General features: G+C 63.7%; 1 non-coding gene across 1 annotated transcript; it reads right to left on the minus strand.

Moving 5' to 3' along the window:
* Positions 1–312: 312 nt before the first annotated feature.
* On the minus strand, positions 313–384 carry TRNAQ-CUG (transfer RNA glutamine (anticodon CUG)). Its single transcript has one exon. It is a non-coding gene; the product is annotated as a tRNA-Gln (tRNA).
* Between the last annotated feature and the right edge of the window lie 6,275 nt (positions 385–6,659).

Raw genomic sequence — 6,659 nt, forward strand, 5'->3', positions numbered from 1 at the left:
TATGAGGGTTCAGAGGGAGCTCAGGGTTGGGGGTGTTGGAGAGGCTGAGGGCAGCCTGCACTAGGACTCTGGGGCAGCAGTTCTGCCCAGAATCCCTCTACTCCAGCAGCAGGAGCAGGCAGGGGACAGGCCCATGCTGCTTTTTTTCAGGCAGGGATGCACCACAGCAGAGGGGAGGGGTGCCAGGCAGGGGCCAGGGGAAGAGACTCAACTCCAAATATTGCTGGAGCAGGGCCCCCAGCCCTGAATGTTCCTGGAGCACGAGCACTACAAATGTATATAACCTGCCGCCTATGACCACAAGCCAACACAAGGTCCCACTGAGATTTGAACTCAGATTACAGGATTCAGAGTCCTGAGTGCTGCCCATTACACCATGGGAGCAGCTTGTGCTGCCCTCTCTGCACATCGGTGACCCTCATGGGGCTGCTTGTGTAAGGGGGCTCTTGGCCCTTTACTAAAACTTAGTGTGTGTGTGTGTGTGGGGGGTTGATTGGCTAGTTCCCAGCACCAATAGAAGGGGGAAGGATCAATGGGAAATCAGGGCCCTGAGACTGACAGTCCCCAGGGACAATGGGGAGGCCAACGCTCCAAGTTAGCTGCACTGTCAGGCCAGGCAGTGTAATGAGGGAGTCACCAGGCCAGGGGGTCCCATCCTCCATGTGAGCTGGAACTGCCTGGGTGAGAGTGGGGCAGAGCTAAGGAGAGAGCAGGAGCCCGAGAAGAGCCGGGGAGCAGAGCTGTGCAGGTGTAGTGCCAGAAACTGCTGCATGTAGGAATTTGCAACCTGTAGCAGTTACTGATACCTGAGGTTGTTCTAATTTGCTGACTTGTCCTAATTGGCTAAAACTTGACAGTGGTTTCTCTAGCAAAGGCCAGTCCCTGGCCCCTTGGTCCAGACATCCTCCTTCATATCAGGCTAGGGTGACCAGATGTCAAAGATGAAATATTGGGAAGAGGGGCGGAGCAAAAAAAAAAAAATAGCCGGAGGGCCCCCCTGCCGCCAAGCGGAAGTGGCATAACTCCATCTCCAACCAATTCTTGGCTCCAACCTCTGCTACACTCCCAGCTCCCCCATCCTCTCACTCCTGGGCCCAGCCTGGGCTCCAAGCTCAGCAGCCGAGCCATGATCCGGGCCCCTCCTGCAGCTCCCGGGCAAGGGGTGAACCAGGCAGCTCCTGGCAGGAGCGTGTCTGCCCCACTTGTGTCTCTGCCCCCTGCCCACCTGGGCCCTGCCTGCTCCGTGCTGCCCCCACACCAATGCGCTGCCCGCAGGCTGCAGGGCTGGAGCAGCTTCTGCGCTGTGCTCCTGGCCATGGCCATGGCCAATGTGCAGCCCTGCAGGGGAGGGGCGCTGCCTTCCCTCACCAGGTCTGCAAGGGGAATGTAAAGCTGCCGTTCCTCCGGGAGTAAGGCGCTGCCATCCCTCCCTAGCTCGGCCAGAGGACTGGGCAGCAGCAGTATTAGCAGGGGCACGGCGCTTGATTGTTTCCCCGGCTCTGCGAGGGGACTGGAGAGCGGCTGTTCCTGGGCGCGTGGTGTGCTAGGTTCCTTCCTAGCTCTGCGATGGGAGTGGGGAGCGGCCGATACTGTGGGGGTGGGGCACTGGGTTCCCTCCCCAGCTCTGCCAGGGGCCTGCGGAGCAGCCCTTCCCGCAGGATTAGGGCGCCGCCTTCTCTCCCTAGCTCTGCGAGACCACTGGGGAGTAGCCCTTCCTGTGGGATTAGGGCGCCGCCTTCTCTCCTTAGCTCTGCGAGACCACTGGGGAGCGGTACTTCCTGCGGGATTAGGGCGCTGCCTTCTCTCCCTAGCTCTGCGAGACCACTGGGGAGCGGTCCTTCCTGCGCGATTAGGGTGCCGCCCTCTCTCCCTAGCTGTGCGAGAGCACTGGGGAGCGGCCCATCCTGCGGGATTAGGGCGCCGCCTTCTCTCCCTAGCTCTGCGAAACCACTGGGGAGCAGCCGTTCCTGCGGGATTAGGGCGCTGCCTCCTCTCCCTAGCTCTGCGAGACCACTCGGGAGCAGTCCTTCCTGCGGAATTAGGGCGCTGCCTTCTCTCCCTAGCTCTGCGAGACCACTGGGGAGAGGCCCTTCCTGCGGGATTAGGGCGCTGCCTCCTCTTCCTAGCTCTGCGAGACCACTGGGGAGCAACCCTTCCTGCGGGATTAGGGCACTGCCTTCTATCCCTAGCTCTGGGAGACCACTGGGGAGAGGCCGTTCCTGCGGGATTAGGGCGCTGCCTTCTCTCCCTGGCTCTGCGAGACCACTGGGGAGCGGAGCGGCCCTTCCTGCGGGATTAGGGGGCTGCCTCCTCTCCCTAGCTCTGCGAGACCACTGGGGAGCGACCATTCCTGCGGGATTAGGGCGCTGCCTTCTCTCCCTAGCTCTGCCAGACCACTGGGGAGCGGCCCTTCATGCGGGGGCGGGGCGCTGGCTTCCCTCCCCAGCTCTGCCAGGGGCCTGGGGAGTAGCCCTTCCTGCGGAATTAGGACGATGTCTTCTCTCCCTATCTCTGCGAGACCACTGGGGAGCGGCCCTTCCTGCGGGATTAGGGTGCTGCCTTCCCTACCTAGCTCTGCGAGACCACTGGGGAGCGGCCCTTCTTGCGCGATTAGGGCGCTGCCTTCTATCCCTAGCTCTGCGAGACCACTGGGGAGCGGCCCTTCCTGCGGGATTAGGGCGCTTCCTCCTCTCCCTAGCTCTGCGAGACCACTGTGGAGTGGCCATTCCTGCGGGATAAGGGCACTGCCTTCTCTCCCTAGCTCTGCAAGACCACTGGGGAGAGACTCTTCATGCGGGGGCGGGGCGCTGGCTTCCCACCCCAGCTCTGCCAGGGGCCTGGGGAGCAGCCCTTCCTGCGGGATAATTACGCTGCCTCCTCTCCCCAGCTCTGCGAGACCACTCGGGAGCGGCCGATCCTGCGGGATTAGGGCGCTGTCTCCTCTTCCTAGATCTGAGAGACTACTGGGTGTGGCTCTTCCTGCGGGATAATTGCGCTGCCTCCTCTCCCCAGCTCTGCGAGACCACTGGGGAGCGGCCTTTCCTGCGGGATTAGGGCGCTGTCTCCTCTCCCCAGCTATGCGAGACCACTGAGGAGAGGCCCTTCCTGTGGGATTGGGACGCTGCCTTTTCTCCCTAGCTCTGCGAGACCACAGGGGAGCGGCCCCTCCTGCGGGGGCGGGGCGCTTGCTTCCCTCCACAGCTCTGCCAGGGGCCTGGGGAGCAGCCCTTCCTGCGGGATTATGGCGTTGCCTCCTCTCCCCAGCTCTGCGAAACCACTGGGGAGCGGCCCTTTCTGCGGGATTAGGGTGCTGCCTCCTGTCCCTAGCTCTGGAAGACTACTGGTGAACGGCCCTTTCTGCGGTGGCGAGGTGCTGGCTTCCCTCCCCAGCTCTGGAAGGAGAGCAGGGAGTGGCGGCTCGAGCGTGGGGGGGGGGCGCTAGCTTCACTCCCCAGCTTTGGATGGGGACTGATGAGTTGTGGTTCGAGTAGGGGCGGGCTGATGGCTTCCTTCCCCAGCTCTGGAAGGTGCCTGGGGAGTTGCGGTTCGAGCGGGGTTGGGGCGTTGCCTTCCCTCCCAAGCTGTGGGAGGGGCCTGCAGAGTACCGGTTCCAGTAAGGCTGGGGCACTGGCTTCCATCCCCAGCTCTGAGAGGGCCATGGGGAGTGTCGGTTCGAGTGGGGGCGGGGCGCGGAAAGGGCCGTTCTCCAGTGGTCTCGCAGAGCTAGGGAGAGAAGGCGACGCCCTAATCCCGCAAGAAGGGCCGCTCCCCAGTGGTTTCGCAGAGCTAGGGAGAGAAGGCAGAGCCCTAGTCCAGCAGGAAGGGCTGCTCCCCAGATCCCTGGCAGAGCTGGGGAGGGAAGCCAGCGCCCCGCCCCAGCAGGAAGGGCCGCTCCCCAGTGGTATCGCAGAGATAGGGACAGGAGGCAGTGCCCTAATCCCACAGGAAGTGCTGCTCTCCAGTGGTCTCGCTGAGCTAGGGATAGAAGGCAGCGCCCTAATCCCGCAGGAAGGGCTGCTCCCCAGGCCCCTGGAAGAGCTCTGGAGGGAAGCCAGCTCTCTATTCGCGCAGGCAGGGCAGCTCCCCAGTGGTCTAGCAGAGCTAGGGAGAGAAGGCAGCGTCCTAATCCCGCAGGAAGGGCCTCTCCCCAGTGGTCTCGCAGAGCTGGGGAGAGAAGGCAGCGCCCTAATCCTGCAGGAAGGGCCGCTCCCCAGTGGTCTCGGAGAGCTAGGGAGACGAGGCAGCGCCCTAATCCTGCAGGAAGGGCCGCTCCCCAGTGGTCTCGCAGAGCTAGGGAGAGAAGGCAGCGTCCTAATCCCGCAGGAAGGGCTGCTCCCCAGGCCCCTGGCAGAGCTGGGGAGGGAAGCCAGCGCCCCGCCCCCGCATGAAGTGCCGTTCCCCAGTGGTGTGGCAGAGCTAGGGAGAGAAGGCAGCGCCCTAATCCCGCAGTAATGGCCGCTCCCCAGTGGTCTCGCAGAGCTAGGGAGAGAAGGCAGCGCCCTAATCCCGCAGGAAGGGTCGCTCCCCAGTGGTCTCGCAGAGCTAGGGAGAGAAGGCATTGCCCTAATCCCGCAGGAACGGCCGCTCCACAGTGGTCTCGCAGAGCTAGGGAGAGAAGGCAGCGCCCTAATCCCGCAGGAACGGCCTCTCCCCAGTGGTCTCCCAGAGCTAGGTAGAGAAGGCAGCGCCCTAATCCTGCAGGAAGGGCAGCTCCCCAGTGGTCTCGCAGAGCTAGGGAGAGAGTGCTGCGACCTAATCCCACAGGAAGGGCTGCTCCCTAGTAGTCTCACTGAGCAAGGGAGAGAAGGCAGCGCCCTAATCCCACAGGAAGGGACGCTCCCCAGTGGTCTCGCAGAGTTAGGGAGAGAAGGCAGCGCCCTACTCACGCAGGAAGGGCCGCTCCCCAGTGGTCTCGCAGAGCTAGGGAGAGAAGGCAGCGTCCTAATCCCGCAGGAAGGGCTGCTCCCCAGGCCCCTGGCAGAGCTGGGGTGGGAAGCCAGCGCCCCGCCCCCGCATGAAGAGTCTCTCCCCAGTGGTCTTGCAGAGCTAGGGAGAGAAGGCAGGGCCCTAATCCCACAGGAACGGCCACTTCTCAGTGGTCTCGCAGAGCTGGGGAGAGGAGGCAGCGCCCTAATCCCGCAGTAAGGGACGCTCCGCAGGCCCCTGGTACAGCTAGGGAGAGAAGGCAGCGCCCTAGTCCCGCAGGACGGGCTGCTCCCCAGGCCCCTGGCAGAGCTAGGGAGAGAAGGCAGCGCCCTAATTCCGCAGGAAGGGCCGCTCCCGAGTGGTCTCACAGAGCTAGGGAGAGGAGGCAGCGCCCTAATCCCGCATGAAGGGCCGTTCCCCAGTGGTCTCGCAGAGCTAGGGAGAGGAAGCAGCGCCCTAATCCCGCAGGAAGGGTCGCTTCCCAGTGGTCTCGTAGAGCTATGGAGAGCAGGCAGCTCCCTAATCCCGGAGGAAGGGTCGCTCCCCAGTGGTCTCGCAGAGCTTGGGAGAGGAGGCAGCGCCCTAATCCCGCAGTAAGGGCCGCTCCTCAGTGGTCTCGCAGAGCTGGGGAGAGAAGTCAGCACCCTAATCTCGCAGGAAGGGCCGCTCCCGAGAGGTCTCACAGAGCTGGGGAGCGAAGGCAGCGCCCTAATCCCGCAGGAAGGGCCGTTCCCCAGTGGTCTCGCACAGCTAGAGAGGAGGAAGCGCCCTAATCCCGCAAGGAGAGCCGCTCCCCAGTGGTCTCGCACAGCTGGGGAGAGGAGGCCCCTGGCAGAGCTGGGGAGGGAAGGCAGCGCCCCGCCCCCGCTGGAAGGGCCGTTCCCCAGTGGTCTCGAAAAGCTAGGGAGAGAAGGCAGCGCCCTAATCCAGCAGAAAGGGCAGCTCCCCAGTGGTCTCGCAGAGCTTGGAAGAGAAGGCAGCGCCCTAATCCCACAGGCAGGACCGCTCTCCAGTGGTCTCGCAGAGCTAGGGAGAGAATGCAGCGTCCTAATCCCGCAGGAAGGGCTGCTCCCCAGGCACCTGGCAGAGCTAGGGAGAGAATGCAGCGCCCTAAACCCGCAGGAAGGGCTGCTCCCCAAACCCCTGGCAGAGCTAGGGAGAGAAGGCAGCGCCCTAATCCCGCAGGAACGGCCGCTCCAGAGTGGTCTCGCAGAGCTGGGGCGGGAAACCAGCACCCCGCCCCCCCAGGAAAGAACGATCCCCGGTGGTCTCGCAGAGCTAGGGAGAGAAGGCAGCGCCTAATCGCGCTGGAACGGCCGATCCCCGGTGGTCTCGCAGAGCTAGGGAGAGAAGGCAGCGCCCTAATCCCGCAGGAAGGGCCGCTCTCCAGTGGTGTCGCAGAGCTAGGCAGAGAAGGCAGCGCCCTAATCCCGCAGGAAGGGCCACACCCCAGTGGTCTCGCAGAGCTAGGGAGAGAAGGCGGCGCCTTAATCCCGCAGGTTCGGCCGCTTCCTGGTGGTCTCTCAGAGCTAGGGAGAGAAGGCAGCGCCCTTATCCCGCAGGATGGGCGGCACCCCAGTGGTCTCGCAGAGCTAGGGAGAGAAGGCAGCGCCCTAGTCCTGCAGGAAGGGCCGCTCCCCATTGGTCTCGCAGAGCTAGGGAGAGAAGGCAGCGCACTAATCCCGCAGAAAGGGCCGCTCCCCATTGGTCTCGCAGAGCTAGGGAGAGAAGGC

This window comes from Gopherus flavomarginatus, chromosome 16, assembly GCF_025201925.1.
Source record: "Gopherus flavomarginatus isolate rGopFla2 chromosome 16, rGopFla2.mat.asm, whole genome shotgun sequence".
Taxonomy (NCBI): domain Eukaryota; kingdom Metazoa; phylum Chordata; order Testudines; family Testudinidae; genus Gopherus; species Gopherus flavomarginatus.